General features: G+C 38.0%; 1 protein-coding gene and 1 pseudogene across 3 annotated transcripts in view; both read right to left on the reverse strand.

The window, feature by feature from the left end:
• CCNY (cyclin Y) overlaps positions 1–22,205 on the reverse strand; it is a 331,491-nt gene extending 309,286 nt beyond the window's left edge. Inside the window, exons 1-3 of one of the 3 annotated variants that reach the window (XM_086714584.1) lie at positions 22,148–22,205; positions 21,655–21,762; positions 21,245–21,311 (exon numbers count right to left, since the gene is read on the reverse strand). The gene's annotated coding sequence lies outside the window, so the exon portion shown is untranslated. The remainder of the gene's footprint in view (positions 1–21,244; positions 21,312–21,654; positions 21,763–22,147) is intronic. The other 2 variants (XM_086714583.1, XM_086714585.1) reach the window with 2 other exon arrangements.
• LOC112867937 (52 kDa repressor of the inhibitor of the protein kinase pseudogene) lies at positions 11,834–24,809 on the reverse strand (annotated as a pseudogene).
• Between the last annotated feature and the right edge of the window lie 244 nt (positions 24,810–25,053).

Raw genomic sequence — 25,053 nt, forward strand, 5'->3', positions numbered from 1 at the left:
CCAAAAGAAAGATCAAGAAGAAATCACAGCCAGGGATTTACTCAAAACAGATATCAGCAATATATCTGAACAAGAATTTAAAACAACAGTCATAAGAATATTAGCTGGGCTTGCAAGAAGCATAGAAGACTCCAGAGAAACCCTTGCTGAAGAGATAAAAGACCTAAAACTAGTCAGGCTGAAATAAAAAATGCTATAACTGAGATGCAAAACCAACTGGTATAATCACAACGAGGATGGAAGAAGCAGAGGAATGAATGGATGATATAGAAGATAAAATTGTGGAAAATAATGAAGCTCAAAAGAAGAGGGAAAGAAAACTATTAGTAAACTATTAGATCACGAATATAGACTTAGGGAACTTAGCAATTCCATAAAGTGCAATAATATTCAGATCATAGTAGTTGCAGGCGAAGAGTGGGGAAAAGGGGCAGAAGTTTTATTTGAACAAATTATAGTTTAGAACTTCCATAATCTGGGGAAGGAAATAGGCATTCAAGGCCAAGAGGCTCAGAAAACTCTCCTCAAAATCAATGAAAACAGGTCAACTTATATCATAGTGAAACTTGAAAAATACAAAGATATGGGATTATGAAAGCAGCTAGGGACAAAAATTCCTTAACCTAAAAGGGTAGGCACATAAGGTTAACAGCAAACCTATCCACAGAAACTTGGCAGGCCAGAAGGGAGTGAGTGGCATGATATATTCAACGTGCTATATGGGAAAAATATCCAGACAAGAATACTTTATCCAGTCAGGCTGTTATTCAGAATAGAAGCAGAGGTAAAGAATTTCCAAAACAAGCAAAAACTAAAGGAGTTTGTGACACTAAACCAGCTCTACAAGAAATATTAAAAGGAACACTTTGAGTGGGAAAGGAAGACCGAAAGTGACAAAAACTAGAAAGGAACAGAGACAATCTACAGAAATATCGGCTTTACAGGTAACACAATGGCACTAAATTCATATCTATCAATAATTACTCTGAATGTAAATGGACTAAATGCCTCAATCAAAATATCAGAATGGATATCAGAATGGATAAAAAAAAAGACACATCAATATGCTGCTTATAAGAGACTTATTTTAGACTCAAAGACACCTCCAGATTGAAAGTGAGGGGATGGAGAACATTTATCATGCGAATGGACATGAAAAGCTGGAGTAGTCATACTTATATCAGACAAACTAGATTTTAAAACCAAAGACTATAATAAGAGATGAAGAAGGGCACTATATCATAACAAAGGGTCTATTCAACAAGAAGATCTAACTATTGTAAATATTTATGTCCCCAACTTGGAGAGAAGTCAAATATAAACCAATTAGTAACAAACTTAAAGAAACTCATTAATATTAATATAATAATAGTAGGGGACTTTAACACCCCACTTATAACAATGGATAGATCATCTAAGCAGAATTTCAACAAGGAGATGACAGCTTTGAATGGCACACTGCCCAGGTGGACTTAATAGATGTATTCAGAGCATTTCATCCTAAGTAGAAGAATACATATTGTTTTCAAGGGCACATGGAACAAACATTCTCCATAATAGATAACATACTGGGTCACAATTTATCCCTCAATAGGTAAAAAAAGATTGAGATCATACCATGCATATTTTCAGACCACAACGCTATGAAACTTGAGGTCAACCACAAGAAAAAAATTGGGAATACCACATATACATGGAAGGTAAAGAACACCCTACTGAAGAATGAATGAGTTAACCAGGAAACTGAATAAGAAATTTAAAAAATACATGCAAGGAAATGAAAATGAAACATGACAGTCCAAAACGTTTGGTATGAAGCAAAGGTGTCGTAAGAGAGAAGTATATAGTAACACAGGCCTAAATAAGCAAGAAAAGTCTCAAATACACAACCTAACCTTATACCTGAAGGAGCTGGACAAAGAAGAGCAAATAAAGCCTAAAACCAGCAGAAGAAGGGGAATAATAAAGATTAGAGCAGGAATAAATGATATAAAAATCAAAAAAGCAGTAGAACAGATCAACAAAACTAGGAGCTGGTTCTTTGAAAGAATCAACAAAATTGATAAACCCTTAGCCACATTTATCAAAAAAAAAAAAAAAAAAAGAGAAAGACCCAATAAATAAAATCATAAATGAAAGGGAAGAGATCACAACCAACACCAAAGAAATACAAACAATTACAAGAGACTATTATGGGCCAACAAATTGGGCAATCTGGAAGAATTGGATAAATTCCTAGAAACATATAAATTACCGGGGCGCCTGGGTGGCTCAGTCGGTTAAGCATCCAACTTCAGCTCAGGTCATGATCTTACAGTTTGTGAGTTCGAACCCCATATTGGGCTCTGTGCTGACAGCTCAGAGCCTGGAGCCTGCTTCAGATTCTGTGTCTCCTTCTATCTCTGCCCCTCCCCCACTTGCGCTCTGTCTCTCTCTGTCTCTCAAAAATAAATAAGTGTAAAAAATAAAATAAAATAAAATAAAATAAAGAAACATATAATCTACCAAAACTGAAACAGGAAGAAATAGAAAATTTGAAGAAACCCATAACCAGCAACGAAATTGAATCAGTAATCGAAAATCTCCACAAACAAGAGTCCAGAGCCAGATGGCTTCCCAAGGGAATTCTATCAAACATTTAAAGAAGAGTTAACACCTATTCTTCTGAAACTGTTCCAAAAAATAGAAATGAAAGGAAAACTTCCTAACTTGTTCTATGGGGCCAGCGTTACCTTGATTCTAAAACCAGAAGAAAAAAAAATCCACTAAAAAGGAGAATTACAGACCAGTATCCCTGGTGAACATGATGCAAAAATTCTCAACAGGATAGTAGCAAATCAAATCCAAAAGTACATTAAAATAATTATTCACCATGATCAAGTGGGATTTATTCCTGGGCTGCAGGGGTGGTTCAATATCCATAAGTCAATCAATGTGATACACCACATTAATAAAAAAAGGATAAGATCCATATGATCCTGTCAATAGATGCAGAAAAAGCACTTGACAAAATATAACATCAATTCTTGATTTTAAAAACCCTCAACAAAGCAGGGATAGATGGAATATACCTTAACATCATAAAGGCCATATATGAATATATGAAAGACCCACAGCTAATATCATCCACAGTGGGGAAAAACTGACAGCTTTTCCCCTAAGGTCAGTAACATGGCACGGATGTCCACTCTCACCACTTTGTTCAAAATAGTACTGGAAGTCCTAGCCTCAGCAATCAAACAAAAAGAAATAAAAGACATCCAAATCAGAAGAAGTCAAACTTTCACTATTTGCAAACAACATGATACTTTATGTAGAAAGCCAAAAAGACTCCACCAAACTATTGCTAGAACTGACACATGATTCAGCAATGTTGCAAGATATAAAATCAACGTACAGAAATATGTTGCATTGCTATACACCAATAATGAAACAGCAGAAAGAGAAATCAAGGAACTGACGTCACTTACAATTGCACCAAAAACCATAGGATACCTACAAATAAACCTAACCAAAGAAGTAAAAGATCTGTACTCTACAAAACTATAGAACACTTATGAAAGAAATAAAGAAGACAAAGAAATGGAAATACATTCCATGCTCATGGATTGGAAGAACAGATATTGTTAAAATGTCTATACTACCCAAAGCAATTTACACATCCAATGCAATCTCTATCAATAGCAGCATTCTTCACAGAGCAAAACGAACATTCTAAAACTTGTATGGAAACAGAAAAGACCCTGAATAGCCAAAGTATGTTGAAAAAAAAAGCAAAGTGGGAGGCATCACAATTCTCAACTTCAAGCTATATTACAAGGCTATAATCATCAAGACAGTATAGTACAAAAACAGATACATAAATCAATGAAACAGAACAGAGAACTGAGAAATGGACTCATAACTATATGGTCAACTAATCTCCAACAAAGGAGGAAAGAATATCCAATGGAAAAAAAGACAAAGTCTTCAACAAATGGTGTTGGGATAACTGGACAGTGACATGCAGAAGAATGAAACTGGACCACTTTCTTACACATACAAAAAAATAAATTTAAAATGGATGAAAGACATAAATGTGAGGCAGGAAACCATCAAAATCCTAGAGGAGAACACAGGTGGCAACTTCTTTGACCTTAGCTGTAGCAACTTCTTACTAGACACATCTCCTGAGGCAAGAAAAACAAAAGCAAAAATCAACTATTGGGACTTCATCAATATAAAAATCTTCTGCACAGTGAAGAGAGCAATCAAAAAAACTAAAAGGTAAACTACAGAATGGGAAAAGATAAGTGCAGATGACATATAGGATGATAAAGGGCTAGTAGCCAAAATCCATAAAGAATTTATCAATCTCAACACCCCCAACATAAATAACTGAGTTAAGAAATTAACAGACATTTCTCCAAAGACGACATACAAATGGCTAACAGACACATGAAAAATGCCAAACATCACTCATCATCAGGGAAATATGAATCAAAACCATGACCTCACACCTGTCAGAATGGCTAAAATTAACTCAGGAAACAATAGATATTGGCAAGGATTTGGAGAAAGGGGAAACCTCTTACACTGTTGTAGGTGGAATGCAAACTGGTCCAGCCACTCCAGAAAACGGTTGGAGCTTCCTCAAAAAGTTAAAAATAGAACTACCTCATGTCCAGCAATTGCACTACTAGGTACTTATTCAAAGAATAGAAAAATACTGATTCAAAGGGGCACATGCACCCCAATGTTTATAGCAGGACTGTCAACAATAGCCAAATTGTGGAAAGAGCCCAAATGTCCATTGACTGATGAATGGATAAAGAAGATGATATACTCAGCCAACAAAAAGAATGAAATCTTGCCATTTTCAATGATGTAAATGGAACTAGAGTGTATTATGCTAAGTGAAACGAAATAAGTCAGAGAAAGGCGAATACCATATGATTTCACTCATGTGGAATTTAACAGACAAAACAAATGAACATAGGGAAGGAAAAATAAAATAAGATAAAAACAGAGAGGAGGCAAACCATAAGAGACTCTTAACTAGAGAACAAACAGTGTTCCTGGAGGGGAGGTGGGTAGAGGGATGGGCTAATTGGGTGATGGGCATTAAGAAGGGCACTTGTGATGGGCACTGGGTGTAATATGTAAGTGATGAATAACTGAATTCTACTCCTGAAACTAATTTTTTAAAAAGATATAATTACATGAATCCACTCTTGTAGTATCATGTGTCATACAGAATGGTTTTCACCACCTTTGTGCTCTGGCTATTCTTCCTTCCTCCCCACCCATCCTCTGGCAACTACTGATGTGTTTATTTTCTCTACAGTACTGCATTTTTCAGAATGTCTTGAATACAGTATGTATACTTTTGAAATTGGCTTCTTTTACTGAGCAATATGCACTTAAGTTCCTCCATGTCTTTCATAGCTTGATAGTTCATTTCTTTTTTAGCACTATATAATTAATACTCCATGATCTAGATGTACCACAGTTTTGTTTTTGTTTTTTTTTTTTACTGATTTACCTACTGAAGGACACCTTGGCAGCTTCCACGTTTTGGCAGTCATAAATAAAGGTGCTATAAACATCTGTATGCAGCTTTTTGTGTAACCCAGTTTTCAACTCCTTTGGGTAAATTCCAAAGAGCATAATTGTTGGATCATATGGTTAGAGTATGTTTAGTTTTACCAAACTGTCTTCCAAAGTGCCTGCACCTATTGCTCCATATCCCTAGCAGTATTTGTTATGAGTGTTTTGGATTTTGGACATTCTAATAGGTATGTATCTCATTGTTGTTTTAATTTGCAATTCCCTAATGACATGATGTCAAATATCTTTTCACATGCTTACTTCTCATCGGTATATCTTCTTTAGTAAGATGTCTGTTCAGGTCTTTGGCCTATTTTTCAATCAGCGTGTTTAACAATCCTTTATCAGATGTGTCTTTTGCAAATTCTCCCAGTCGGTGTTTTAACTTCTATTCTCTGTACATTGGGTTTTGCAGAACAGAAGTTTCTAATTTTAATGAAATCTATCTTATCAAATATTTATTTCATGGATTGTGACTTTGATGTTGTATCTAAAAAGTTATTGCTGGGGCTCTTGAGTGGCTCAGTCGGTTAAGCTTCTGATTTCAGCTCACGTCATGATTTCACAGTCCGTGAGTTTGAGGCCTATGTTAGACTCTGTGCTGACAGGTCAGAGTCTGGAGCCTGCTTTGGATTCTGTGTCTCCTTCTCTCTCTGCCCCTACCCCATTCTCTCTCTCTCTCTCTCTCTCTCTTAAATAAAACATTTAAAAAATTTTTAAATAAAAAAAAGTCATTGCCATCACCAACATTTGGGTTTAGTATCTAGGTTTCCTCTTATGTTGTCTTCTAGTAGTTTTATAGTTTTGTGTTTTATGTGTAGGTCTATATTTGGATCAATTCTGCATGTTTGTGAAAAGTTTAAGGACTGTGTGTAGATTCTTTTTGTTGTTGTTGTTGTTGTTGTTGTTGTTGTTGTTGTTGTTGTATGTGGATGTCCAGTTTTACCAGCACCATTTGTTGAAAAGACTATCTCTTCTTTGTTCTCTTGTTTTTGCTCGTTTGTCAAAGATCCGTTGACTATATTTATATGAGTCTGTTTCTGGGCTTTCTATTCTCTTCCTATTCTTTCATCAATGCCACACTGTCTTGATTGTGGTAGCTTTATAGTAATTCTTGAAGTAGAGTAGTGTCAATCCTCCAATTTTGTTCTCTTCCTTCAATATTGAGGTGGCTATTCTTTTTTTTTTTTTTTTTTTTTTTTTTGCCTCTCCATCCGCAATTTAGAATCAGTTTGTTGATATCCACAAATAAAGTGCTGGGATTTTGATTGGAATTGTGTTGAGAATAACTGACATCTTAAGTCTTTGTATCCATGAATATGGATTATCTCTACATTTATTTAGTTATTTGATACCTTTCATCAAAGTTTTGTAGTTTTCCTCGGATAAATCTTGTACATATTTTGTTAAATTTATACCTAAGTATTTCACTGATTTGGGGTGCTAATGTAATTTGCAATGTGTTTTTAATTTCAACTTTCACTTGTTCATTGCTGGTATATATGAAAGCAATCAACTTTTGCATATTAACCTTTTATTTTGTCACTTTGCTATACTTGCTTATTAGTTACAGGAAGGTTTTTGTTGTTGTTGTTGTTGTTAATTCTTTTGAATTTTCTACATAGTGATCATATCTTCTATGAACAAAGATAGTTATTTCTTCCTTCTCAATCTGTAAACCATTTATTTCCTTTCCTTCTTTTATTGCATTAGCTTAGAACTTCAAGTATGGTGCTGAAAGGCAGTGGTGAGAGAAGACATCCTTGCCTGGTTCCTGATCTTAGTGAGAAAGTTTCAAATTTCTCACCTTTAAGTATGTTAGTTGTGGGTTTTTTGTAGATGTTCCATATCAAGTTGAGGAAGTTCCTACTTTCGTGAGAATTTTTATCATGAATAGGGGTTGGATTTTGTCAAATGTGTTTTGGCATCTCTTGATGCAATCGTGTGTTTTTTTTTCTGCAGCCTGTTAATGTGGTGGGTTACATTAGTGATTTTCAAATATTGAATCAGCCTTGCCCACCCAGGACAAATCCACTTGGTCATAGTATATAATTCTTATTTATCATTGTTGGAGTCTATTTGCTACTATTTTGTTGAAGATTTTGCGTCTATGTTCACACATATATCGATCTGTAGTTTGTTTGTTTTTTTTCCTTGTAATGTCTTTTTCTGGTTTTGGTATTAGGGCAATTCTGGCCTCAAGGAATGAGTTAGAAAGTATTCCTCTTGGGGCGCCTGGGTGGCGCAGTCGGTTAAGCGTCCGACTTCAGCCAGGTCACGATCTCGCGGTCCGTGAGTTCGAGCCCCGCGTCGGGCTCTGGGCTGATGGCTCAGAGCCTGGAGCCTGTTTCCGATTCTGTGTCTCCCTCTCTCTCTGCCCCTCCCCCGTTCATGCTCTGTCTCTCTCTGTCTCAAAAATAAATAAACATTAAAAAAAAAAATTTAAAAAAAAGAAAGTATTCCTCTTGCTTCTATCTTCTGAAAGAGATTGTAGAGAATTGGTATGATTTCTTCCTTAAATATTTGGTAGAATTCACCCATGAACCCATATGAGCCTGGTGCTTTCTGTTTGAGAAGATTATTAATTATTGATTAGATTTTTTTGATACAGGCCTATTCAGAATATCTATTTCTTGAGTTTTGACAGCTCGTATCTTTTATTTTTAAATTTTTTTTTAATTTATTTTATTTTATTTATTTTTATTTTCCACAGGGTATAGAATTCTTGGTTGTTGGTTTTTCCTCCCTACACTATAAATATCTCACTCCACTCTCTTCTTGCTTGCATGGTTTCTAAGCAGAAGTCAGATATAATGCTCATCTTTGCTCCTTTTTTCCCCTTTTTTTAAGTGTTTACTTTATTTTAGAGAGAGAGAGAGAGAGAGAGAGCAAGGGAGGGGGCAGAGAGAGAAGAGACACAGAATCCAAAGTAGGCTCCAGGCTCTGAGCTGTCAGCACTGAACCGGATGCTTGACCAACTGAGCCACCCAGGTGCCCCATCATCTTTGCTCCTTTTTTTTTTTAAATGTTTTATTTATTTTTGAGAGAGAGAGAGACAGAGTACAAGCAGGGGAATGGCAAAGAGAGAGGGAGACACAGACTCTGAAGCAGGATCCAGGCTCTGAGCTGTCAGCATAGAACCCCACATGGGGCTCAAACTCGTGAACCACCTGAGCCAAAGTCGGACGCTTAACTGACTGAGCCACCCAGGCTCCTTTTTAAGTAAGGTGTATTTTTCCTGTGACTTTTTTCAAGATTGCTTATCTTTGCTTTTCTGTACTTCGAATATGATATGCCTATGAATAGTTTGTTGTTGTTGTTGCTGTTGTTGTTTTAGCCTTTATCTTGCTTGGTTCTTTGAGCTTCTGGGTCTGTGGTGTGGTGTCTGAAATTAATTTGGGGAAAATTTTCAGTCAGTATTGCTTCAGATATTGCTGCTATTCCTTTGACTCTTTCTCTTCCTTGTGGTGTTCCTGTTACAAGTATGCTATACCTTTTGTAATTGTCCCACGGTTCTTGGATATTCTGCTCTGGCTCCCCCCCCCCCCCCCACCAGTCTTTTTTTCTCTTTACTTTTCAGTTTTGGGAGTTTCTGTTGTCATTTCCTTAGAAATTCTTTCCTTAGCCATGTCCAGTCTACTAATAAATCCATCAAAGGCATTTTTTTCTTTTTGTTACAGTATTTTTCATGTGTAACATTCTTTTATCCTTTCTTGGAATTTCCATCTCTCGGGGTGCCTGGCTGGCTTAGTGGATGGAGCGTGCAACTCTTGATCTTGGGGTTCTGAGCTCAAGCCCCATGTTGGGTGTAGAGATTACTTAAAAATAAAATCTTAAAAACTAATTTCCATTTCTCTGTGCTTACATTATCTCTCTGTTTTTGCATGTTGTCTACCTTTACTATTTTGGCCCTTAAATATTAATCAAAGTTTAAAAGAATTCTTGGTCTAATACTTCCCAACATTTCGGTTTATGGTTCTGATGCTTGTTCAATCTCTTCAAACTGTATTTTTGCCTTTAATATCCCCTTCAAATAGAGAGTTCAGCCCCACCTCACATCCTTCCAGACTTGAATCATCAAATGTAATGAGTTGCCTGTTGAGGACCATGGGCCTGACTTCATATAAGCATGCCAAATATTGTGATTCAGTTACAATCTCAGGTTCTCTCACTTTTTCAGCTGGGTGTTAACCTATCACCTTCTCAACTTTGTAAATCAATTACTTTATTCTGCCTCCCAGCTATTTACCTGACATTACTCAACTCAATCAGGAACTTATAAGGTAGACAAAAGGCTACAGTCATGCCTGAACTGTTTTGTTTTGTTTTGTTTTTTTAATTAGTCGCTTTGGTCTTAATTCTGGGAATCAACACTTGGCATCTTTTTCTATCACAAATGAGAGCAGGAGCCCCATCATCTTCCTTCCATACCTGCATCTTCAAAGGAGCCTCTCCCTTGGCTTCCCACTGAATTCAGACCAAATCCACTCCCATCTTTCCACTGCCTAGAGACACTGGGCACAGGCTGTTTATCCCAGCAGAAATGAGTGCTCTCTGCTATGTGAAAGCTATGAGCTGCTCCCCTCAATGGGCTGTTTAGTCCATTCTTCACTTGGCAGTTGTAGAACTAGACAAACCAGGAAATTTTGAATATGTAAGCAGAACCCATACAGGGAATAGCTTTGCAAAAGTCCTAGGGTGAGGTGAAATGAATCTCTTCTGGAAAGGGCTGTTCTGTATGCTATTGTTACTCACAGTATGTCATCCTTCAAGGTAAGCCTTAGAAAGTAAATAAATTCCATTCAAATCAAATCAACAAATTCTTGCTAAACCACAAGTAGGAAACAAGAATCCTGACTAAGATTTATCTTGCTGCTAAGGATTTCCTACCCACCATCTGCTGGAGGGAGGATCTCTGTGACTGAGTCTCCATTAGGGCTCTTGTTCCATTCTGTTCTATTCATTCCCTGTCACTGAGAAATATTGTTAGTTCTACACAAGAGGATCCTCTCTATATGGCTTACAAATAGAACAATAAATATGTCTGCTTGTGTCCAGCTTGAGAGAGTTTTAAACCAACAGCCCTCCCACAGGGTAATCAAGAGAAGCATGCTAAGTTTCTCCTTTAACAAATTATCTGAAGGTAATGTAAAGCCTCTTCTGTCATCTTTTCTTCTCCATAACCTACCCAAGGATGGCTTATGTCATTTAGATTGTAAAAGATAATTACACTTGTAGAACATAAGGAATGGGGCTGCCTTCTGCATTGTGACTCATAGCCTTTCCTGCAGATGACTTGCAGGTGTGTCCCTCAGAGTGAAGGGAGGAAGTAAGCATGTCAATGATATGCTACTGAGGCTGCATGTCTGCCTCTGCCTTGACCAACCCACCAAGACTTATTCTGTGTTCCTGATTCTTGTAAGCTGTATGCTTTAGAGCACCATACCCTGAAAAGCCCAGTTTGTCCTTAACCACTAAGGAAAATTAGCTAACTCAAGGCAACCATAGGCCACACTTTAGTGGCATGATGCCTTTGTACGTCCTGAAATCCTCATTTAAAGTCAGGTGTGGGAGGAATACCTTGAGTCCTTTGGCATTGTCCTTTCAATACTCTATTCAAATGGTTCTCAACTCTGGCTGTACAAGGTAAAGATCCAGTACACATGGGAGTCACTACAGGCAAAATGCCCTCCAAGGAAATAAATTATGTAAGTGCAAAAACTGCAAACGTATGTTCAATAAGTGACAATAGAAATAACCCAGAGATCCACAACCAAAAGTATTGCAGAAACCCTAACCTCCAACTCTCTTCTCCATTTATCTAATTTTTCCCCATTTGTCAAGAAAACATACAGGTGTAGAACATAATATGCCCCAAATTATTTCTTCACACTATTATCTTCATTATCATATATCTCCAGTCTACTAATATTCTCAGTATATATCTAGTCCTTCAATTGTTAAGACTTATTGTGGACCATTCCCAAGCATATCATAGCATTCTTAAAAGTAGAGACACTCTTCTCTCAACATCCACTTTAAGAAAGTACAAATGCTTTTTTTTTTTTTTAAGTAGGGTTCGTGCTAGGTGTGAAGCCCAATGTGGGGCTTGAACTCACAACCATGAGATCAAGACCTGAGCTGGTATCAAGAGTCAGATGCTTAACTGATGGAGTCACCCAGGTACCCCTAAAAATGCTTTTTAAATGATATATCTTACTTCTTTCCTTCCATCCCACTCTGCTCCTTTCCCCTCCTCCTCTCCTCTCTTTTCCTTTCCTTCTTCCCTCTTCACTCTGTTCTTATCCTTTAGAATGCTAGTAATACTTTCTTATGTTCTATTTCTACATATTTTCTCAAGTCATGTTTGGGTCAAGGTACTTGAGAACTCCTTCCAGAAAAGACTGGTTCAGAGAAGTCCAAGGTCAGTAGTGTTTCCTCAATATGGTTTGTAGAGAATCTAAAGGGAAGTCAATACCAGGATAATCCAAACTTTTAGAGTCCTGGTCCCAATATTAATCAGTGAAATTCTCAACTTGTAATGGACTCACCCTGACTTTCTTCAAGTTTTAGGTTTGATGCTCATGCTATTCATTATTTAACACACCAAGCCTTTCAGGAATCCCAAAGAATTTACAAAAAAAATTTTTTTTTAGTTTTATATATTTATTTTGAGAGAGAGAGAGAGAGTAAGTGTGCAAGTGGGGGAGAGGTAGAGAGAAAGAGAGGGAGAGAGAGAGAATCCCAAGCAGGCTCTATACTGTCAGTGTGGAGTGCCATGTGGGGCTCAAACTCACAAACTGCAAGATCATGACCTGAACTGAAGTTGGACGCTTAACTGACTGAGCCACCCAGGTGTCCCCCAAAGATTTTTAAATTTAACTGTTAGATTCTAAGGTAATTCAGGGATCTCAAAAGTTCCTTCAGTTATCTTTAGTTGGGATTTGGGTGTAGCAGAGGGAAATCAAGCCCTGATGACAGGCCCTGCCTGGCGATGAGAACTGGAGAGTGATTTTAAACCCTGGAAAACCATCTGATTGAGCTCAGGTGGGGCTCAGGCACATTTTTCTGAAGTTTTGTAGGTAGTCCTCATGCTTAGCCAGTGTTTAGAAACTTTATTTTAGGAAAAACTTGTATCTTTTAGGGTTTGCCAACTGGATGCTTTCTCAGCCTTGTCCCTGATCCAGGTCCTAGACTTGACACACTATGACAATTCCAAGAGGGAAGAGGGCAGTGGGAATGATGGAATGGTTTCAGTCCACCCTGGAATGGGGCTATGGCAGGAGCAGGGTCATTGTTGCAGGAGGTAGACTCTTACACGTAAGATTTGCTCTGCTTTGACCTAAAATAAAACCCATGATTCAAGATTCTCTTCCCTCTAAGGTCTTGTCGAACAGACTCTGAGAGGAGTTAGCAGGAATTAGTTCATCAGTTGCTTGGTTGTGATAAGAAGAATCAGGTAACATGATACCACTACAGAGTAAATTGTGCTTTGGGAGCAGGAGGGCCCAGAAAAGAACAGAAAAAGGCATTGGAAGTGGAAATAGACAAAGGACAAACTGGATCAAATTCTCAGTCTGACAGGGAGACTGTGCTTTCTCTGACCCTACTGCTCTTGTTTTCTTTCTGAGATATTAGTAGAAGACCATCCTAGGGGTGAGGAGAGCGACTGAATTTCCATAGCGATGTGCTATCTCAGGGCCCCCCTTTCCAAACTGCTGGTTGGTTATGTTTGAAATGTCTAGGAGACCCATTTTTTTTTTCTACTTTGAGAAATTAGGCTGAAAATACAATCCCACCCTGGGAAGGGTACCAGAAGTTAAAGTCATGATTTTGAAAAAGGCCTGAGTTTAAATCTAGGGCAGTGGTGGGCAAACCAGTCTGTGGGCCAAAGCCCACCTGTTGCCAGTTTTTGTGTGGTCCAGTTTTTGAGTGGTTTTTAGATTTCTAAATGATGGGAAAAGAAATCAGAAGAATAGTATCTTGTGATGTGAACATCATGAAATTCTTTTCAGTGCCCGTAAATAAAGCTTTATTGAAACATGGCCATACTCATTTGTTTACATGTTGTGTACTTCAATGGCAGTTGAGTAGTTATGACAGGGATTGTATGATGTCCTCTATCGCTGTGCGGAACTGCTCAGTGACACAAGCAGTGTCACAATTTTTAATTCAACAGCATTTTGAGTGTTGTACATATTGCCATAGCATGACATTTTATATATATTTTTTAAATTCACATTTTATTTAGGTTGAAATAAACTATACAAAATCGATTTTCTTCGCCAAAAATAACGGCAATATTTTCTGTATTATTTCTAGATAAACCACAAAGCACTTATTTTTGTAAGTTTTCCAGTTTTGTTTATAAGATGAGATGAAGCAGTACATACAGCCATGGAAAAAGAGGAAAACAGACAAATCAGTTGTTGGTGTCCATGGCCTCTGATCCTGTCTTGACCATGAAACAGAGGTGTTCGACATATACCTGCTAAAAAGCTTATGAAGATGGAGGCTCAACAGAGGAGTCTAAACAGCAACAAACTGATGCACAACAATGGCAGGCTTGCCCATTTACACTTTTAACTGTAACTTGTTCCTCTAAATTCATTTGATAAAGACAAAATCTACACTGAAATCCTTGCTTGGCAAACTCACATGTTTCTCTCTCACTGTCTGGTAACTCCCTTAACTGTCCATTACAGATTTTTTTGGTAATGTTTATTTCATTATTTTGAGTGAGAGAGAGAATGTGTCTGAGTGGGGGAGGGGCAGAGAGAGAGAGGGAGAGAGAATCCCGAGTCAGCCTGTGTGCTGTCAGCACGGAGCCGGACTCGGGATTGGATCCCATGAACTGTGAGATCATGACCTGAGCCAAAATCAAGAGTCAGGACAGACACCCAACCAATTGAGCCATGCAGGTGCCCCACAGATCTTTAACATACTTAACATTCCTACTATTCAAAGGTCACTTGTGAATTTCATTGTAACATTTTATAAAATGTATTCCTTCCTCCCACACCTCTTCAAAATCTATTTCTTCTAAGAAGTGATAACTCAATACCCAACAATTGGATCCAGTGATAATAAATGTTATGTCTAAAATGACTTAACTAAAACAATTTCAAAGTGCCATTAGCAGAGATCCTATAGAAGTGTAATATGGCACTTTCAATGCTATCTTCTGGAATAACAGTTATATCTCCAAAACATGAGAGTTCAATCAGGGGCCATTTAAATAGGCAGATTATCAATGGCTAATATACTCCATGAGAAGTCAATAGGTCAGGATATTCAGTGAGTGGGGCACCTGGGTGACTCAGTCAGTTGAGTGTGGTCTCTTGATTTTGGCTCAGGTCATGATCTCACACAGTTTGTGGGTTCAAGCCCTGCATCGGGCTCTGCACTGACAGTGCAGAGCCTGCTTGGGATTCTCTCTCTCCCTCTCTCTGCCCCTCTCCTGTTTGCATTCTCTCTCTGTGTCTCTGAAAATAAACATTAAAAAAATATTTTCAAACAAGATATTAGTGATTAAATGATCTATATACACCGGACAGCTTTTCCATAAGATGTTTTCACATTTCTTACAGATTTTTCCAAATAACAATCATAAGAGAAAGCTTACTTTATTTTTTTTTAACTTTTTAAAATGTTAATTAATTTTTGAGACAGAGATAGACAGAGCGTGAGTGGGGGACTGGCAGAGAGCGGAGACACAGAATCTGAAGCAGGTTCCAAGCTCTGAGCTGTCAGCACAGAGTCTGACCCGGGGCTCGAACTCACAAACCGCAAGATCATGACCTGAGTTGAAGTCAGAAGCTTAACTGAATAAGCCACTCAGGTACCCAAGATAAAGCTCACTTTAGAGTCTCTTAGGTATTTTCAATGGTTTCTGAGTTATCTGTAGGAAGCTCTTAGTTGTAGAGTTTGATATATGTGTCCACAATTAAATCAGGATCATGTTTTATATCAAAATTTAGGTTCAGTAAAGCCAAGTTACTTGACCTTTGGTCTGTCAAAGTGTTCCTCAGGTATGCTTTGAGGCAATTTTACCCATGTTCATAGCATTCATTCTCAACCTTCATCACAGGAAGAATACATAGGACTTTCAGCAATGCATAAACACTAGGAAAAACTTGATGTCTTGCAGGTGCAGGGTTTCATAAATGGTGAATGGAAGCTCTATGTCTTTCCCTCTGTGTTTCCACTTGATTCTCCAATAATGCAGCTCAGGTGAGAGTGTGTCATGATTAGGCAAGTCACTTCTGTACATGTCAGCATGGTGCCCCGCCCAGTGTATTAAATTTGAGCTGTCCCATGACAGAGGGTACCAGAGATAAGCATTTAAGAGCTCTGAGGTGCTGTTCTGAAAATGTATCTTTCAGTTCCTGAATAATGAGTTCCACTGTTGGGACATTAGAGTTTCTTTATAGTAACTCTCAGAAGTTAGCTGGGATTCCAGGTTACCTCGCTGGGCTCTGTGGAATTCTCCAGGGAGTTTCAGCTGAATATCAAGTTTGGTTGCCAAATTTATAGCTTTTTCAAGACGAAATTCATGATAAACTTCAATATTTTCCATCATTTCATTTAATGAATGCAGCACTGCAGTCAAGTTACTGGCTACAAAGAAGACATCAGAAGTTTTCCCCTGGAGATTTTTCCCAAAGGCTCTTGTAAAAGATAGAACATTTTTAGGAACAACAATGGTAAGAATGAAATCAAAAGCTGTTCCCAGCTATATAGTTACCAGCTATATAGTTATTCCACCCAAGGTTTGTATCACTATACCATCTAAACATAAAACACGTGTTTGCAGGAGGTCCACTAAAATTTCACAAGCATCATGGCTGCCTGTCCACTGGGAATGACAAATTTCCTTCAGTTCAAGCTCTAAAAGCAGTTGTGGAGATCAATGGAAGAAAGAACAAACTTCCTCTATTGTTCCTAATACAGCAGGTACTCTCACAACAGACACTGACTTTGCCAACCAAATATTTAAGGCACAGGAAGAGCAAAGTGCATAGACAGCTTGGGGATATTTCTCTAAAAGTCTAGAAGCAACAACTTTCATTTTGGAAGCAAATCCACTGGACACAGTGCAAGCCTGGCCATGATAATACTCCAGCTTAATCCCCACTTCTCCATTATCAACAGTATGAAATTTCAAAATTTCTGCATCAACCTCATAAGGCAAGAAGCCTACAAATTCCTCTCTCAGGTTATGAGATTCATCAACAAACCTCACCAACACAGACAAATTCTTCCCTGATATGGCCACTATGGCATCAGTGATGATGGAAAAGAGGAAGTGGCAGCCTCTCACTCCCCGAGGGTTTCCTCCCAAATGCAGCTCTCACAGATCTCTAGCATCTGCCTCTGCTATGTTTTCGAGCCGAACAATGTGTTAACTGCTATTGTCTCAATGCTTTCTATCAACTTCTTCACCAGAATTTATCCCACACTCCAGCAGTGCTTGAACAAAGAGATCCTCCGGGAGTTCATCAGTTTCATGCCCTTCCAGAGGCATGTCTTGTTTTCCCATAAGAATAAAAATTTCAGAGGCACCTGAGTGGCTAAGTAGGTTAAGCATATGAGTCTTGCTTTCAGCTCAGGTCAAGATTTCACTGTTCATGAGTTTGGCCCCACTGTCAGTGCAGAGCTGCTTAAGATTCTCTCTCACTCCCTCTCTCCCTCTCTGCTCCTCCCCTGCTTGTTGTCTCTCTGTCTCTCTCTCTCTCAAAATAAATAAACTAGAAAATTTTTTTAAAAAATCAAAATTTCAAATAAAGATTTTAAGTATTCTTTGTTTTCTTTCTTTTCAAGAGTTGATGAAAAATGTCTTCATCCTGTTTTTCAGCCCCTTCTTCCGCACTGGGATTCTGAGCATTGCTGTCATTTATTTCTTTGTTTTTATTCCTCTTCAGAATTTTCATCATTGTCTTTTCCGTTTCAGTTTCTTGATTTTATCTTCACTTATTTCTTTTGTTAGTTTTTTGTGTCTACTATGTGGATTGTTTGAATGACTGGCAAGAACAAACAAATATTGTTGGTATTGCATTATCTCCAAGAACTGTACCATAAGGACTAGTTCTACAGATCATAGAGGTCTCAAAATGTTTGGCACATAATTGATAATGTTTATTTCATTGATCAGGTGTTTTATCTTCTAAGTCTGCTCTCCCAGAATTCTCCACCCACTTCTGACATCTGGTGGGACACCTTGGGAACCCAAAGAAGGACAGATCCTGAAGAAGTCAGATCCAACTTCCTCGTGCAGCTGAGGGTAGCGTGGAAGTTCTAGAACATCAGCGCCCACACAGACCCACACACCCTCCCCTCCTCTCCTCCTCTGGGCAGCCTTTCTGCAGGTTGGGTCTGGGAGGGAAGTCAGGCTGGAGCACCAGGGGGAGGGGCCTATAATTTTTTATGACAAGTTCATGCACATCATGTCAAGACAAAAATGGGAGAAAAGTAAACTTCAAATATTACACGTGTAAGACATAATGGATTATGGATTATTTTGTCATCAATTGGATGACAAAGAACTGTGTTTTTTATTATGAAGTGATGTTATCACTGTGCTAAACCTACAGTATCTGTCAGTATTACTTAGGACTAAGCAATCATAACAATATTCCCAACTTACAGGAAAGCACTTGTCAGAAAAAGTGGAAAGTAGAAGAAGGAATACTTCATTAAGGTATAATTTTTTTCACTAATTTTTTTGAAATGAAGCTGCAACCGAAGTAAGTTTCCAAATAGTTCATTTGTTAGATAAAGCAAGTCATTGACCAGTGTTGTTAATTAAGTCATATTTGATTCCAAGCCAAAGAAATGTGTCCAGAGAAAATAAACTGGTTTAAGACTATTAACTTTGGGGGGGAAAGTGACTCAAAAGAGTTTAGGACATTGGAAGCAATATCAATAGTCCATTTAAAAAGAAACCAAATGCTATCAAGGGGTTTTCCTTGGCTTTTGATAAATCAACATACTGTTCAGTTGTTTTTTCAAGGACTAATGCCAGATCCAAAGTCACTGAGTTTCACCTATGAATGGTCTGTATGAAACAATTATAATTGAGAATATTTTTGAAAACAGTGAGAAAACACTAATCTAGTACAACCTGAAGTAGAATCTGCTAAGATGTGCTATAACTGATGGTGATAAAAATATATGTGGAGAAGAAAAGCTCTTAATTGGATGAATTTACAGATTTTGAAAATTTAAGGTGTTTAGAGACTTCCTTATATTCATTGTATTATTTATCAGCAGGTACTTCTTTTTTAATGTTTATTTATTTTGAGAGAGAGAGAGCATGCGTGCAAGTTGGGGAGGAGCAGAGAGAGAGGGAGAAAGAATACCAAGTGGGCTCTGCACTGAGATCATGACCCGAACCCAGATCAAGATTCGGTTGCTTAGCTGACTGAGCCATCCAGATGCCCTTATCAGCAGGTACTTCTGAGGAACATATTTGATATCATGTCTTACGGAATTGGCAGTGTCAATAGTGAAATTCTACTCTCATGGACTTAATATCTTCAGCACCATAAATTTTGTCATAGATAGAAGTAAATCCTTAATTGTCCTACCATACAGCAGTGTGACATTTTAGCACTGATGAAATTATATTGAGATTATATTCAGCCCAGGATCAAGATTGAAATTCGTCTGAATGAGGACTTTCTTCAATCATTGTTAATTAACAGTGAGTGAATTTGGAAATTAGCTTTTGCTGCAGATTTGATGTTTCTTAATGAATTGAACCTAAAACTATTAGGCAAAGCTGAGCTTACATACAAAACTTACACTGCAGTAAAGTCATTTTGATGACAACTAATGTTGTTTGAATCACAAGTAGTATCAAGCTGCTGTATTTACTTCCTATGTTGTCAAAAATTAAAACAAGAAGTTAAATCTCCACCCCACATGAATTTTCAGAGAATATATTTTCCAAGCTCAACCTAAACCTACAGTTCCAGAAGTATTTTTTGGACCTTGCTTCACATGCAAAAGAAAAGTCAAATATTTCAAAATCCATCTAATTGTGCAAAATCCATCTAACTTCCACTTAACTTTCAATTGAACTGATTAATCTACAGTAACATACTAAAAGGTACATATCAAGGAAAGAATATAATAGAATTCTATAAATGACTCAAGTAATATTTCCTATTAAAATCACATGCTTATGATTGGTATCACTATTCAGCAGTACCGATCTGTGTGACAAGACATTTTCTTATTATATAAGTACCTGCCTCAATTTTGTCTCTTAACCTATAAAACCTATGGATTTACCATCTGGCCTTTTAGAGAAAAAAGAAAAACCCCTGATCTAGAGGACTGTGGGTGTCTGAAAGATACAGGGAGACCTCATTGAAGGATTGCTTGCTAGAAAGTTTGGTTAAGTATGAAGTCTAATTATTCTGATTTAGCAAACAAAGCTTTGCCTGCAGTCAATTACTTTAATCAAAAATAGAGCTGGACCCAAAGCTATATCTTTCTGCTATAAACCTAACATGTAAGATTTAGTTTCAGCAAACAACACCAGCTGTCTCACATCAACGTTGCCAATTTGAATTTTTATTAGTTTTATAGTTTTGTTTGTATTTCATTTGTACATCTTGCTTTGGCTTCAGACATCAGTAAGACTTATTCTCTATGTGAACATAGGTGAGGGCCCCTTAACCCTCCCAAATGTATTTTCATTTCTTGAAAAGGAACACAATGAATGCACATGAATCTGTTTCTTCAGGAAGTGTTAAAAAAATTAAGTGAACCATTTTTCATTCAGAGATTGTGGACACAGGGTGCCTGGGTGGCTCAGTCAGTTGAGCATCTGATTCTGACTCAGGTCATGGTCTCGCAGTTCACGAGTTTGAGTCCCACGTCCAGCTCTGTGCTGGCAGTTCAGACCCTGGAGCCTGTTTCTGATTCTGTGTCTCCTCCCTCTCTCTCTGCCCCTCCCCTGCTCATGCTCTGTCTCTCTCAAAAATGAATAAACATTAAAAAAAATTTAAAAATAAAAAGAGATTGCAGACATGATAGAGTGTCTAGAAGAGACTATGTCGGGCAGAATTGACCTTAACAAAAGTTAGGTCTTTCCTCTTCAAATGTATTGGTTCTCAAACCTAACATGCACAGAATAACCTGATGAGCTTGTTTAACATGCACTGTCCCAAACTTTTCTTCCAAGGCCCAGGAGTATTCACCTCTGTCACACATCTCAGAACACCCTGATTGATGACACATAGACCACCATATTTTGAGAAACATGCCTTCAGATTCTTGATTTCCATCGCTTCATTCTGCCCTTTACTTGAGAGCCAATAGGATCCTTCATGAAGCAACCAGGTGATTTTTTCTACAAGAACTCCTTACCATAAGAGGTGAGATAGGAAGAAGGGATTAGCCCATTTCACCTTGGTATCTTATTGTTATTACAAATCCTAAACTACACTTGTTTATGGAACATTCTAGAATACAGCAAGTGCCTTGAGCTATTTTGTGACTAACTAGAAGTAACTAGGGCTTTAATATTCAACCACCAAATAAAGAAAATTTCAGGTAAAAAATAACATGTGACAGGAACACATTTCCTATCAATGTAGTTATTTTTTCAAAAAGCTTTAAACAACAATCTCAATAATCTTACATTTTAGTGATTTTCTGCAATTTCCACTGAAGGTTCAAACATACCTGAAAAGCCCTTGCTTCATTGCCTAAAAAAACAGATGAATAGATATTCATTTATATAAAAATCATTAGATAAAAATCATTAGTCCAGGACATACTTAATGGTTAATATAGAATCAGAACTACTGAATTGATGTCTCAGTGTAAAGGCATCAAAAACCTAGTGTCTCTAAACAAGCAAAATCACCTAAATTCGGGCCACTTCTTAAGCTAACATTGCTGAAGACTTTTACTGGATCAGTTTGTACAAGTTCCCCTGTCCCCACAACCCACTGCCCATGAAAACATAAGATACATTTATTAGAAACAAAAGCTTTTTCTAGGAAAGAAGAGATTTTTGGCACTGGAAAATTATGGATCAAGGCTCACCTGTTAGCAAAATGCTGCAAGGCGGTGAATTCCAGTCCTAATTCAGCTTCTGATGTTGATATGACTGAAGGGGCTTGGGTTCACTGCCCAGTTTCCTCACCCATGAACCTGGAATAACAACACACCCTCCTTTACAAAGGAACCATGTTGTGTAACACAAAAAAGTGACGACAGCCTTTTCCCAATTCAAGAGATGAAATTATAGCCCCATTGTGATATTCTTCCCACATACTTCAACAACTCCCTGACATTTTAACTATTAATTACTTGTTTATTCTCAGTTTCAATACCTTTTATTCAGATCCCTTTGCATTCCTTAACCTTGCTTGTCTCCCTGGCTTTTGTATCTGTAGGTGAACCCCTCACCAACCTTTTGGCAAACATTACTCTTGACTCCCAGATCACCTATCTTTCCTAGCGACTCTGGGGGGTCCTCTCATGCTTCACACACAGCGCTCACCACCATGCCTCTGCCTGCTGCCTCTGGACACACCTGTCAGCCAGCCAGCTATCAATGGGCTGGCAGCAGTAGCTCTTGCATGGGATGGAGTGCACATCCCTCCCTGACTTTTACCCATTCCTCCCATGTGCAGCCCCGCACACACTGTAATAATGCCCCTTATGTGTCATAACTATGTCATTACCCCCCCCCCCCCAGGGCATATGTCACTTCCTGACTTCTTTCAGATTCCTGGCATTCTGTACATGAGGCTGTTCAATATACCCCCCAAATGGTAATTGTTAGACTTGTCATTCTTCAATGGTTTGGCTTGTAAATTTGGCTTAGAGAAAGATGAGATGAGAGGAAAAAGGATACAACTCCAGGAATCCTATAGAAATCTGAAAACTCTAATATCTGCCTCAAGTATCCTAGATCTTAATATTCAACTCCCCAAGATTGTTCCCAGCTAAATGGATTACCTCTTTCCTGAATCAATAAACATTTTGCCATCACATAGACACCATTAACTGAAAATGTTGTTTTAGTGTAGTGTTTGTACTTATTATATCATGATTTATATTTGAAAGGCATCTGTATGATTATTATATATGTAAATAGTAACATCGCACTAATGTGGCATTACAAGGAAGGCCTCCATTCCATGCAAGTGAAACTTCTGGATAAATGAAAATTGCCTCCTTAAAGACCAATCTTTTGATTGGTCTCAATGATAAATAAACATTAAAAATTTTTTTTTAAAAAAAGGAAGGAAATTCTGTCACATGATACAACAAGGATGAACCTTGAAGACATTATGCTAAGTGAAATAAGCTAGACACAGAAAGACAACACTGTGACTCCACTTATATGAGTTACCTAGAGTGGTCAAATTCATAGAGATGGATTGGGGGGCTGGGGGGCAGGGAAAACAGGGAATTGCTGAATGGGTCAGAGTTTCAGTTTTGCAAGATGAAAAGAGCTCTAGTGGGGCACCTGGGTGGCTTAGTTGGTTAGGCATCCTACTCTTGATTTCAGTTCAGGTCATGGTCTCACGGTTTGTGGGATTAAGCTCCGCGCCAGGTTCTGTGCTGACAGTGTGGAGCCTGCTTAGGATTCTCTCTCTCTCTGCTCCTCACCCTGCACACATGCGTGCATGCTCTCTCTCTCAAAATAAATATTTAAATAAAAGAAAAAAGAAGAGAATTCTAGAGATTGGTTGCACAGCAATGTGAATGCACTTGACACTACTCAGCTGTATATGTAAAAAGGGTTGAAACAGTAGGGGTACCTGAGTGGCTCAGTTGGTTGAGCGTCCACCTTTGGCTCAGGTCATGATCTAGCAGTTCATGAGTTCAAGCCCCACATTGGGCTTGCTGCTCTCAGTGCAAAACCTGCTTCAGATCTTCTGTCCCACTCTCTCTCTGTCCTTCCCCTGCTCTTGCTCTCTTTTTCTCTCAAAAATAAATAAAACATTTTTAAAAAATTAAAAATAAAAATGTTTGAAATGGTAAATTTTATGTCATGTGCATTTTACCACAATTAAAAAGAAAGATGTATAAAAAAGGTAGAAACATGCATTAATTCATTCAGTTAATATTTCTTTTGTGCCTACTATGTATCAGACCCTGTATTAGATCCTGCTCCCTGTTGGTGCCAGGGAAAAAGTGCTGAACAATACAAAGTTTTGTCCTTTATGGAGGTTATATTCTACTGTACAGTATTTAACAGGATATATACCTTTGCAATCTACCTAATAAAGTACACAATTTTAGGACATTGGTTTTTAGAACATAAATGACTTGTCTGGAAGATCTGCAACCTGACCTGTTTGGGTGTAGGATATATCTGAAGTTTAAATATCTTAATTCTAGAAGATTATAATGATTAACATTTTAAAACTGACCTATCACCAACACCTTTTGGGTATGTTTGCTTAGTTTTTCTTTCTGTTATTTAGATTATGGAATGGGATATGACAGACTGAATATACAAATGGTCAATGGCCAGACCATTGTATGAAAATAAAACTTTGACCTGCAACCTGCAGCAACCTGTCCAGGAAACCAACCTCTTATCTACAATAAACAACCCAGGAAGCCAGCCTGCTATAAATCAGACTTAAGGGGAACAAAATTGCAATCTCCAGTGACACTGCAAGAAGCTAAACAATAACTACTGTAACAATCAGCCTAAAATGGCCAGGACTTGATTAATAACTGACAGCTTCCCTAATTTTTGTCCCTGCTTCCAACGTAGGACCAACCAGAGAAAGCCAAATATGCACCCTGACCAATCACCTAGGATGTCTTGTTTCTAGTTAGACCATCTACAGCTTCCCCATGCCGACAACTTCCAATCAAGCACTCCTGAAGCCCCCACTTTGTGGATTTTATAAAGCTTTCCCACTCCTCTGCCTGCCTTTGAGTCCCCACCAAAACACAAGGGACGGTGGCCGTCTCCCTTACTATAGCAAGCTCACAATAAATAGCTTTGGCTTTTCTCATTTTGGTGGTCTTTGTTTATTTCCACAGATGTTTGCTATATACTTGCAAATTGCTATTCAATCTTTTAAAATGGTTAATAACTATCCACACATAATTGTTCCAGCTCCTTGGTTACAAGCAAGATCTCTGTCTTGCCCATCACCCTCTACCTGGTTCCCAGCTCTCACACCAGGTTGCCCAACATTAACTAGTCCTGCAGTAGATGGCATGATTGCCATGCACCTGCCCCAGATCAACAGTTCTTTTCATTATTACAGTGGCATAATTTTTAACAATGAATGATCATTTGAAAAAATTCTTTTAGAGAAATTATTTTTCCACTTAGATTCCTAGTTAATCTTCTACTGTAGTTCAGGCATTGAGAAATATTTTCCATTTGTTTGTTCTAATGTTTGTGGATAGTTGGATGACCTCCAAATAATAGGAACATTTCTACATCCTACTTGAGAATAT

The sequence above is a fragment of the Puma concolor genome, chromosome B4 (assembly GCF_028749965.1).
Source record: "Puma concolor isolate L17-30 chromosome B4, mPumCon1.1.hap2, whole genome shotgun sequence".
Classification (NCBI taxonomy): Eukaryota; Metazoa; Chordata; class Mammalia; order Carnivora; family Felidae; genus Puma; species Puma concolor.